We start from the raw sequence: 13,011 nt of genomic DNA, 5'->3' as shown, positions 1-13,011 counted from the left end.
TCCGCAAGGAACTCGGCTTCCAAGGTATGGATGATGGACTGCTCTGGTGTGCTTTCAAGTTTCTGCATGGCCTCGTTTAGCTGGGCAACTTGGGTAATCAATCCTTGTAGCCAAGCTTGAAAATCCTACTGAAAATTTTTTGTATCCTGCTGAAACTGAGAGGTACTATTAGCAAGTTCAGAAACTAAAAACTTCAAAGTCATACCTGGGCATGAATCTCTAGGAAGTGGTTCCTACTCCTCCACTATATCGACATGGACTACCTCACGCCTCTAGGTCTTAGAAAAATCAAATGAATGGTATGGCAATGGCTCATCCGGCCTCCCAGTTGAAGTTGTAAGTCGAGCAACAAAGTCACTCAGAATTTGCAAGTCAGTCCTACCCTCAGCCTCAAGGTAAGACTCTTCTGCTGGATGCACTCGAACTCTTGTTGCCTACAGAGGTTGTCCTGCTCAAACTTAAAAGCTCACTTAGCAAGCTCCATAACCAAAGCCTCTAAAGACATATCTGACCCTGAAAACTGAGTGTGAATCGACTAGTGTGGTGTTGTGAAATCTTGGTTGCCAAAGCTCTGTTGCCATCTTAAGTATCCATGGTCAAAGGACTCACCCCACCAAGAATGGTGAGGCTCGTAGTCCCAAGGTTCATAATACCCCTCTTCAGTGAATCCACATGGTGCTGGCATCCACTACTACCTCGGCCATACTTGCGTGGGATGCCCCTCGAGTAGGCATATCCCACAAACTTCTACTTGTTGCGATCTCCTTTTCCCCAAGTGGCCAACCAAGGAAGTCAACTCAGCAAGCTTGTGGCAAAGGCCACTTACCTCATTATTAAAATTTGCAACTTGACCTTAGGACGTCGAAGACTAAATCGAAAATCCTATCATGCTTAACTGATATAAAAAGAAAACAAATCAAACCAAAAGAATCTTTAACTAAAAACTAACTGAGAAGAACTAATTGGCTTCCACAGCAATGGCGTCAATTTGGCAAGGTCGAATTTACCATTGCCCATAAACCCGTGTGATAACTGGTAGAAATATAAGTTATTAAAGCTCAAATTATTAAAACAATGGGAGAAAGCGACGGTGAATAGGCAATATTACGATTGAATGTGCCAAACTAAAAGAAAAATTGCAATCGCTAACTCTCATCGCATAAAAGCAGTTAAACGGAGTTATTCTGTGCAGGAACAATGTGATAGCGCGTTTTGAGTTTGCAATCCAAGGGTACCTCAAAGATGATCACATAAAGACCTTACATAAAGGCGACAACATAATATAATGAAACATGATGGGACGTAAAGCTGATAACGGTAAAATAAGAAATTCAGTTGACGGTCGTTGAAGATCATACCGCTGTAAATACATTGAATTTCCGGTGACTATCAGACGGCGCAATAGGGTATGAAAATTAATGTTGCCCATCCACGCAATCATTAGTGAGAAGAACTGTTTTGTCTGGAAGTCTATAAATATCCAATGCTACCAAACCAGGAGAAGAACGAAGCCAAGGAAAGGGAATTCTTGAGAAGAAATTAATTTTCGGAGAGGTCGAGAGACTGCCGGAAATAGCACGGAGGAGAGACACCAAACCCTTGCGAGAGAAAGAGTTTACAACTTGGGGAAGAATTGAAGTGATAAGAGTATTAAAAACACCAAAGGAAGCAAGACATTGCTTACCTGGCTTGATACTTACACCATTCATTGTTTTGTACTTAAACACTTTATTTGCAAGAATGGAAACTTCATTTCAATTTATGTTCAGTCTCTTCACACCATACATGAGTAACTAAATTTGTGAATGGGTTGAGAAGTACTTAGCTAACATGACTTAAGCTATGGATTTTATGCGATCATCTTGTCTTATGTATGCTTCATTCATCATTTGGCGTACTTGAGAGAGTAGTCTAAAGACAGAATCTAGGCTTGAGAGAGTTGGATTAGATCGCATAAGCAAGAGTAAATACTTAGAAATAAGGTCTATCTATTGCATACCATACACATCGCATGCATCCTAGACATAGGAAATGTGTTATTATGCATTGAGAAATGTAGTGCTTAATATTTGTGTATAGCATGATCGCATGACTTGTACAATATCTTAATAAATGCTAGCAAAACCTCTTCTCAACCCCTTTATCGCATATTTGTTACAACACCACCTTCTCATCGCTGTGCATTTAATTCCATCGCATCAGAAAATCAAAGTTAAATCACCATCGCAATAAGATCAGAGAGTCTGTCGCATATCTATTTACTAATCCCTGCGTTCGACCTTGGACTTACCAGGACTCTAAGAAGGCTTATACTTGCGCTTTGCTAGGAAAACTTGCATGATCATCGCATCCACGCATCCTTTCATTGCATGATAATCAAAACATCACCGCACCTGCATAAATAATATTTATAAATCACTAAACGAACTACTTATACTAACTGGTAGTACAAGCAGCAAGTCCGAGGTCGATCCTCAAGGAAGCGCGGAAGATTATTTCACCAAAGCTCGTTTTCAGTTAAAGGGATAAATGAAGGGGGGGGGGGGGGATTGGTATGGTTTGATAATTGAAATTGTGTGAAAATACAAATGCAAGAAAAATAAAGATAGAAGTGCAATTAACCGAGATGTCTTAGTATAGAGGAATGGATTTGCCCAATGTAATTTAGATCATCAACCCAATTTATGACTTAAATTTCTTGTTTATGCGTAGGCCAATTGATCAAGATCCCAACCAATGGTCCTAATGATTTAATTAGTCAAAATGCACACAAAACGATTCCGCTCCATAAAAATTAATGAATCATATTAAGATCTAGGGATTACGTTAAGATGAGTGTTAATTTCCAACGTCTAATTAAACAATCAATACGGTTTTTCTCTAGGTTGCAAGGAACAGTCCTTTTTGCCTAACTAACCTATTGCTTCCAATGGGATTATCTTATAAATACATGTCAGATATTACAAGGTAATCTCAAAGCGTTAGAATTACATGACAAAATTATTGGGCGCCAATCAACAATCAAAATCATGCAATTTATACATATAGATTCAGATCAAAACCCATAAAAAAGTTCGAATAAATCATTAAATTAAAATCTCATAAACTACATCAAGTTCCTCTAAATCCCTAAACTAAGAAACTAAAATCTTACCTTCCTATGAAGGATGAGAAGCTACAATCTGGCATCTACTCGATAAATTACTAAAGATACTGAAAATTAAAGGAAAAGACAGAAGGACGAAGATTAACTTTGGCCTCCAAAATTAGACATATTTTGACCTAAGGCCAAGAGGGAGTATTTATAGAAATCATCGCAGTGTTGCAACGATGTTCCGCTGATGCTGCTGAAAGAAAGCGTCAAGAGAGAAGTCCAATGCTAACTTGCGTGTACGTCTCGTTGCTTGTTCGTCAATCATCGCAACATCACAACGCTCTAAAGAAGCTCGCAATTCTGATGCTTCTATCTTTCAGCATTGAAGTTCAAGCATTGAGATGCGTTGGAACGCTGGTGATGATTCAACTCCAGTGCATTGTGACGCTTAGGGCAGCGTTGCAATGTTCCCCTGCACTCAAAGCTTTTGCCTTCAAGCGTCAAACGAGCGTCAGGCTCAGGCCAATTATGAGCGTTGTGATACTCCGTAGGGGCATTTTGGTCATTTTGATTCCTTTGAAGCCTGGATGCTTAAATTAACTCTAAATTGCTTCAAATTAACCCCATTTTTTACCAGATGATTAATTCTACCTTTTGTTTGCTCGATGTCTACAAAACAGGGAAATAAACACGTAAAGTCCAATAACGAACCTGAATTGAGCTAGGAATAATAGCTCTTTTTTAGAGCTATCATTAAATCAATTGTGAAGCCTTTTTTTGACGTCTACTGATGTGGGAGAAAGTAGTAGTGTTGATAAATAGTGGAGATACAATTCACTTCAGCTGTGAATGAACTACAACACCAAGGTGGAGAAGATCAACACGTTACTACAAAAAATAATGTGGAACAAGAAACTAATGTGCCTGAAATATCAGAAGTTGTTTTGCCTGACAATTCTAGCTCACAAGTAGATCAACAGAGTATAGCTCATGACAAAGCTAGAAGAGTTGGTGTTGGACCTCCTGTGAGGTATGGTTTTGAAGATATGATTACTTTTGCGCTGTAGGTTATTGAAAAGGTAGATCTTCATGAGCCATCCACCTATAGAGAAGCTGTATCATGTAGTGGGTCTGCTCAATGGCTTGCTGCTATGAGGGATAAGATGGGATCTCTTAACAAAATTCAAACTTGGGAATTAGTTAAACAGCCTAAGAAGAGAAAATTTGTCACTTGTAAATGAGTTTTCAAGAAAAATGAGGGACTATCACCTTCAGAGAGCATTAAATATAAAGCTCGAGTTGTTGCTAGAGGGTTCACACAGAGGGAAGGAGTTGATTATAATGAGATCTTCTCACCAATAGTTAGACTTACTTCTATCAGGGTGTTACTAGCTATATTAGCACATTAGAATTTGGAACTTGAGCAACTAGATGTGAAGACAGCTTTCTTACATGGAGAGTTGGAGGAAGATATTTATATGACCCCAGATGGGTTCCAGCGTCCAGGTAAAGAAGATTATGTTTGCAAGTTGAAGAGGAGTTTGTTTGATTGTTGTGTATATCACAACAAAGCTGATGATGGTATGATGATTTATCTGCTTTTATATGTAGACGATATGCTCATAGCTGCAAAGTCCAAGTTTGACATTCTAAAATTGAAGATTCTTCTCAGTGTTGAGTTTGATATGAAGGATTTGGGTGTTGCTAAAAAATTTTTGCGTATGGAGATTTATTAGGACAAAGATAAGAAAAGCTCTTCTTGTCACAAAAAGGCTATATTTAGAAAATATTGTCCAGGTTTGGTATGTCTTCAACTAAGTCTATAAATACTCCTAGTGCTGCAAATGCCCGTTTTCATCTATGTTTTCACCACAGTCTGAAGCTGAGAAAGAGTACATGTTTCAAGTTCCTTATGCTAGTGCAATGGAAAGTTTGATGTATGCTATGGTCTGTATTAGGCCTGATCTTGCCCATGTTGTTAGTGTTGTCAGCAGGTTCATGGGTCAACTTGGGAAGGAGCATTGGCAAGTTGTTAAGAGGATTTTTCATTACCTTAGAGGTACATCTAATGTCGGTCTCGTTTATGGGAATGACACAAAGTGTTTAGTGACCAGTTATTCTGATTCTGACTATGTTGGAGATGTTAACAGTATGAGGTCTATGACTGGTTATGTGTTCATTCTGGGTGGTTCTGTTGTTAGTTGGAAGGCAACCTTACAGCCTACAGTTACTTTGTCTACTATTGAAACAGAGTACATGGCCTTGACAGAAGCTGCTAAAGAAGGAATATGGTTGAGGGGGTTAGTTGATGATCTTAGTTTACATTATGACCAAGCTATTGTATATTGTGATAGTTTGAGTGCAATATATCTAGCCAAGGATCAAGTTCATCATGAGAGAACTAAGTACATCGATGTAAGATATCACTTCTTAAGAGGTGAGCAGAGAGTTAAAGTGATGGAAATTGGTACTGTTGATAACCCTACTGATATGTTCACTAAACCGGTTCCATAAGGCAAGTTCTAACATTGTATGGACTTGCTGAATATTTTGAATTGTTAGTGATCCCCTTTGTGGGACACTTTGAGGTATGAGGGAGAAGTTTGGGTACATCTAACAATGTTGATTTATGTTGCATCTGGTATATCTGTTATCTAGGAGAGAATTCAAGTCAAGGTGGAGATTTGTTGGAATGCCTTGAATTTGTTTATTGGTGCTTCGAACAACTAAGTACGGGGGTCCTACGGTTTAGAGTAATGTGTTATATAAACTCTCTAACCCTTAGAGGCGTTGTTTTGGTGTATTCAGAAAATATTCTCTCTAATAATATTATTCTCCCTCTGCCCCGTGAACGTAGCTAATACACCGTTAGTGAACCACGTATATCTGTGTGTTGATACTTTTTATATTTTTTTATTCTTTAATTGTCGCTTACGTAACAAACTTATTGCTTTTAGCCCCTACATATATTGAAATAACATACCAAAAATCACAACATCTAGATTGAAATAATTAAAAAATTACTAAAATTAAGCACCACAATCTACAAAGTCCTAAAAACTTAAGGAAAAAGCAAATGCTAACATGATTCACAAACCTAACACGAAATACAAACAAAAATAATCACATTTGAGCTTGAAACTAAATCAATTTTTTGAAATAAAAATATTGAATATGGCTACAAGTTGACCCATACATCCGTAAATGTGAAGCTCAACTCAAACTAAAACTATCGAAGACATTGAATATGATATGACTTTAGAGTTTCAAGCCAAAAGTGCAATTAATCAAGCTACAAACTAAAAAAAAACTATATAAAAATTTTTTAAAAAAAAAAAAAGTAAAATGGAATGAATTAAGTACCTCTAATGAGATGTCATAGTTCTTGGATGCTTTTTTTTGGAAAAGATATGACAATGGAGCTCGATCCTATAAAAAAAAGATACACATCATATAACTCTTTAGAACTTTCACACAAAATATAAATATATCAATTCAGAATCCTAAATCAAAACTGAAAGAACGTTTAGATAAGTTTTACCTCAAAACAACCTTCATACTTAATTTGAAGACTATGAATGAGGTACCAATTAGAAAATGACAAAATTGACCAAATATGAAGTAGTTGTCATTGACCAATTAGTGAAACAAATGTCACATGATTTATTTTCAGTCTTTGACAATGTAAGTTTGGATTATTCACAATTTTGTGCTAGCATCTTCCGTTTTGAACTTTTGTTTTCCAAAACCAATCAGTACATAACAGTAAATAAAACATCATCTTAAAAATCGATGATCATCCCTAAAGAAGAAAATAAGGGGAGAAAAACTACAATTCATGAAGTTGTAATGGATTTGAATTGACATTAACAAATCATATTTTATTACTTCCCAATGCAAAATTTGCTAAAAGCTCAAAAAGGAATAAGAGAATCAAACTAGAAGTAAATGTAGGTAATTTTATTAAGCACAACTATATTTCCAAAAAAGAAAGAAAGAAAGAAAGGAGAATCAAAATTAAATGGAGAATCCATTTGTTTATTGTGAAATTGAATCGATAGAAGGCCCCAAAAATTGGTGAAGAAATAATAGAAACAATGATATGATACGAAATATAGCAGAAAGCAAGTGAAGAAAAAAGCTTTTGGAATATGTGAAGAGTGTATATTTTGTGTTGAATCATGAATGAGATGAGAAATATCCAAATTCATAGTTCAATTCCATTTTTCATTGCCTTTGATTTTTGCCAAATGAGGAAATGCACTTAGAATTGTTGGGAATGTCCTAAAACTTGCAGTTCGTATTTACTAAACATATTTTATTTTTTTCGATAAAAGTATTATTGAGACTTCATTCAATAAAAGGGTTATTGAAATTGCATTCTGTTATAAAATCGAATAACAAACTCATGGCTATAGTATGAATACTTTAACTTTATGTAGAGACATAAAAGATGATCAAATTTTAGTATATAGCCAAAAAGATCTATAAGTATATAGATGAGATTGGGTACCTCATCCTGGGGACACTCTGGATGCGACCCACTTTGTATATTGATACAAACGATGTGATTTCGAAATCGTTCATGTGGAGACATGCGAGTGAAGGCATCCTATGCAAAAGACGTTTGTATAAGACCAAACCACGAAATAGTCACTTTTCTTTATAACAACCGTTTACTGTTAAAATTGACTATATTAAATTTATGACCTAATGTAACTCAATCCTAATTCTGAGTTAACTATGAACTCCAGTTTATTCGGGATTATCCTTTGATCTACATAGGTGAGAGTGGTTCAACATCATCGCTCAATAAGCCTCCCATTTTGAGGATAAAATCGGATAGATAGCTAGGGACATAGTCTTATAAGAAGGAATTCACTCCTGCCCGTTTTAGGGTTAGCAGATAGGTTATTCCCTTAAGTATTGATTCCTAGTTTTGAACAAAGAGGTCTCGCCTTCTCATAAGAGAAAGTGATATGATTTATTAGTTGGATTATAAACCAATTGTTCAATAGAGGATCAATGGTGACTTAAGAAGCAAGATATATTTACAGGGGTAAAATAGTAATTTTAACCTAGCTCTAAATACAAACGACCTGTGAAAGATCGTCTCACTGATTTGGTTAAATCAAGTGGACAGAAATATTTCTACAATGAGGAGTGTGCAACTACTGAGCTATAATGGTATGTCTCGGTAGTTAACGAATATTGATTAATTCGGTTTAAAGAGTTTAGCCAATTAATCCCAAATCGTTGGAGCTCATGTTCTATAGGTCTATAAGATCCGTTTACTAGCTCGTAAAATATTAAACCTTGGATTAGTATATTAAGTGAATTTGAAATGTTCAAATTCGATTTAGGATTGTTAGGTTTGGTATCTTAATTCTCCCAGAGTCTCGTAGTTTGTAAACTGTACACATTGTTATGAATAAAATAAGAGTTATTTTATTTGGCATTTGCTCATATCTAATAAACAAAGCTTCATGATTATTGTCTGAAAACTTAAGCATGTATATGAGATATACAAGTGGATCATGACTTAAGTGATAACCTAAAAAAGGTCTGTAGTATAAGGATTAAAGAGGGATACCTAATCCTTGTGACACTATGGATACGACCCGCTTTGTAGAGGTTTACAAATATTGTGAACTACTATAGATGGTAGATCCTGATTATTCATGTGGAGACATGCGAGCGAGGGTATCCTATACAAAGAGTTTGTATAAGACTGGACCACGAAATGACTAGTCTCTTTATATAATGTCGTTGATACTTGAGACTTACATCTCACTTAAACGACTATAGGTGACATGACCTCAATCCTGAGTGTTTTGGGAACTCCTGCCTTTGAAGACGGTCCTTTGTTTAGTATGGGTGAGAATGGCCAGATTGCCAACTCAACATGCCTACCTTTTTGGGGATTTGTCTGATTTGAGAGCTGGGAACTCAGTTACACAAGATGGAATTCACTCCTTTCCCGAAGCAGGGGTAAGTAGATAGATTACTCCCTTAAGGACTGATTCTAGGTCTTGAACATAGTGGCCACAGCTTCTCTTTGGGAAAGAGGACTCAGTCATAGTAGGACTATGACTTATGTTCATTAAAGGATCAGTGGTACATAAGAAGTTAGATGTAACTACAAGGGCATAACTTATTAGCAGCTGTACTTACGAGTGATCTGTGAAGGGTTATCGCACTACTGATTGGTTGATATGGACACAAAATATATCTGTAGTAAGGAGAGTGCAACTGTCGGTCTTTAGTGGAGTGCCTGGCAACTAACGAATGGTGGATCCTGTGACTAAAGAGTTTAGTCAATTGTTTACTACCATTGGAGCTTCAAGCTACAAGTCCATAAGGTCCCATTGGTAGCTCAATGGATTCAAGTTGAAAATCAGTTCTGGTGTTGATTTGAAATGTTCAAATTAACAAGAGGTAATTCGATTATATATGATATGATCGATGTGATGTACGAGATACATCAAGTGGAGGATTAATGTAAATGAGATTTACATTAAGTACCATGAAATAGAAAAAAACTATGGTTTATATGTTTTCATGAGATAAAATATTAAAACTATATGTTATAAATATACTGTGGTAAGTTGGTTATCATATATATTTATAATATTATTAATTATTGGATAATTATATCTTTTTCTCTAATAACCAATTGAGCGGGAGGTTTTGGTAGTTTCATGATAACATTGAGATAAAAAGAAAAATGTTTTCCTAATTTTAGTAGTTTTTGTGAGAGTTTCTATTCTTGGAAAAACTCACGGAGTTGCCATCAAGTGAATAGGATGACTAAACGATAGCTGAAGAGAGACTAAATGATCCTGGAATGACAGTACATGATAGTTCACTCAGCTGGTCGTCTTCTAAACGATCGTGGGGCTTTTGCTATATGATAGCTCGTCATCTTCTAAACGATTGGGCATAGTCTATACGATAGACCTCTGTCATCCCCCACTTGCTCAATCATTACACGATTGTTTTTCCTCCGGTCTCTTGCTCTAACCAAGTCCACACAGAGCCCACACTTCTAGATTCTCACACCGAGAATACTAAGATAGCCATTGTGGTGGTGTCTTACTCAACTCGACTTAGTCGAGGTTTTGGAGACCGTTCGTTGAGTTCAGTTTGCTGTTGATCGCGCTGTGTTGCGGTCGCTGTGTTTGAGCATTCGTGTGTTGCAGTCTTGGAGATTGAACGAGCGTTCGTGATCAAGGATTTTTTAAGATGAGTCTTCAAAAATATGATGTTCTATCCCTTGATCTTATTGTAAAGTATGTTGTAATTTCGTATGTTGCATGACCAGTTAGTTTCCGTTTGTTTACTGTAATTGTTAGTGTTCAATTTCGAATGGAATTTGGAACGATCATTTCACTACTCATGGAAATCCTCACGTCTGATTTCCTTCAAGGGTTTGGACCATTATATTTGATATAATTAATGTTTAAATTTATTGAAATTAAACGTATTTGGAGAGTTCAATATATTTAAATAATGATCTAAATATTGATTACATTCATATATGAATTACATGTTTTATCAATTTAATATTTGATAATAAATTATTATTACTTAATTAATTAAATTTGTTTAGTTAATTATTTCATAAATTAAATAAATTTCAATTCTAAAATTCAATTTTAAAAATTGAATTTGTTTTGCATTTAATTTAATTATGATTAAGAATTGAATTAAATTAAAATTGAAAATTTGGTTTTAGTAGATTTAACCCACATCCATTTCTATAGTGGATTTGCCCATAATAATACCTAAGACTACTTATTTGGTGCTATTTGAATGTCAAATAGCTGTTTAATTAGTTTTGCATGGTAAGGTTGATTAAATACTGGAAAATTAATCAGATTTAGGACATGTAATTGAAATTTTGAAAAATCTTCTGTTGGAAAAAGAGTTTTTCTGTCAAGCCCTCCAAAATCAATCTAAATCTCCTTTTCAATTAGAGTTCTACCACTTAATCCAAGGCTGAGAATAGTAGAGAAGATACTCTTGGTGGTCTATTGAAGAGCTTGAAGGTCAATTTCGTGGAAATTGCAAGGAGTAAATGGAAATCATCAAAGGTATCCAAAATGAAACCCTATTGTTTGAAAAACTTATTTTTAGCATGTTTGTTACTCAAATTAATGTAATGTAATTAGAGTGTTTAATGATTCAGTTAGTTTCCGCATTTTGCGTGTTTACTCTAACAAGAATAATGTATGGCCTCAAATCTTGCCTCGTCAAAATCCCAATTACCGGCGGAACATGTAATATATAATGAATGAATTACAGAGATTTCATGGAGTAATGAAGAAGAAGATGAAGAACTTACCCCAGCTGCTTCATATTTAGGCACAATCAACATCTCCATATGAAGCTACAGTTTTCTACAGAAGTAGCCCAAAGAAACAAAAAACAGAAGAAATCAACACAAAATTAAAGCAAAATGAAGTACAAGGATGAAAAATTGACCAGAAAACATCTCCATTATCGACTACATACTCCAGAAAAAAGGTAAAACACATAGTAACAAAAGGTAAAAAAACAAAAATCGTGAACAGAATCAATGGGGTAAAGTAAAATCGTAAGAAATGATGCAAAATTTTCACAAATGTAGAGAAAAAAACCAAGAGGGATGAACAAATTGACCTTATCCATCATAAAGATCTCTTCACCATTGACATCCATTTTTGGATTACAACAGATTCTCATTGTCCAAAACAAAGAAAAACTCAGCAGTACCCCTAACAAACTTAAAACAAAAACTGGATCATTGAAATTGGATCGTTTTGGATTGTGTTTGTTGTAACCCCAACAAGAGGAGTGAAGAAGAAGAAGAACAGAGTGCGTTTATTCTGAAAAGAAAGAAGAAGACAAGCAATAGAAGAAAATGGGGCTTTCAGTAATCAACAACTTCACTGCAAAATGATTCTAAAACTGAGATATATGATCAAAAGATTCTCAAAGCCGCTGGAAGAAACAAGCAGTAGATTCTCAAAGTTGTTGATCCGTAGATGTCGGCGAGGAAGTCAGACGAGAGTGGCAACGATCGTGAATCTCTGGAGACATTGAGGAGTCATCGGAGTTATGTTTTTTTGTGTGGTTTCGGGGGTTTGGGGACACCTTCCCAATTTTTCATCTCTTTAATATATCAAACCCTAAAAAAATTAAACCACAAATTACTTAGACATTTATAAAGTCTCAAGTAACAATGAAATGAAAAAAATCTGGAAATTTTCGCCAACCTCCATTTTCTTTTATAATTATTATTTTTTATTTTTTTCATCAAATTTATATGTTGATTGACTTTTTCTTTTTTTTTTTTCTTTTTTTTTTTTTTTTTTTATAAAAACATCAAGTATTCAAAAGCTCTAAACGTTAAATAATACCATTATTGTGGTAATGTTAAGTTATGGGTCAACCATGAGATCTCTCTTTCCTCTCCAAAAACAATAAAGGGAAAGAATGACAAAAAAAAAATCTAATTGAATTGTGTAGCAAAATTTAAGCTTCCATTTGGAAGAATAACAATAAATTGGGATTAGTCAATTTTATTGAAAGCAGTCCTTGCACTTGATCTTTTCTTTCTATACAGTGTAATTGTATTCGCTTGTCTAATTTAAATCCCAAAAACAAATATATTCTAAATTTTTGCCACTGGCTCATATTTGAATCTTAAAAATTATTTTATCCTATTTTTTTAGAATGATTTTCAAATATAAAAAAAAAATAAACCAAAAAATATATAAATATAACAAAATTTTACTACCTACATGTCATATATCGTGATAAACTACTATATGTATTTATCATACACAGATAGACACATATATAGTAGTCTATGTCTATCATGGTCTATGATACATAGACAATGATATTTTGCTATTTGTTGAAAATATTTT

At 34.9% G+C, this 13,011-nt stretch overlaps 1 long non-coding RNA gene across 1 annotated transcript; it reads right to left on the bottom strand.

Annotated features, from left to right (window-relative positions):
- Nucleotides 1-2,010: 2,010 nt before the first annotated feature.
- On the bottom strand, nucleotides 2,011-12,297 carry LOC120091965. Its single transcript, XR_005485871.1, has 4 exons — nucleotides 11,759-12,297; nucleotides 11,442-11,496; nucleotides 6,458-6,523; nucleotides 2,011-2,393 (listed from the first exon to the last, which is right to left on the bottom strand). It is a non-coding gene; the product is annotated as an uncharacterized LOC120091965 (long non-coding RNA).
- Nucleotides 12,298-13,011: the final 714 nt, after the last annotated feature.

The sequence above is a fragment of the Benincasa hispida genome, chromosome 11, assembly GCF_009727055.1.
Source record: "Benincasa hispida cultivar B227 chromosome 11, ASM972705v1, whole genome shotgun sequence".
In the NCBI taxonomy this organism is placed as follows: domain Eukaryota; kingdom Viridiplantae; phylum Streptophyta; class Magnoliopsida; order Cucurbitales; family Cucurbitaceae; genus Benincasa; species Benincasa hispida.
The sequence above is the reverse complement of the archived record's forward strand: the minus strand, read 5'-3'. Positions and strand labels throughout refer to the sequence as shown.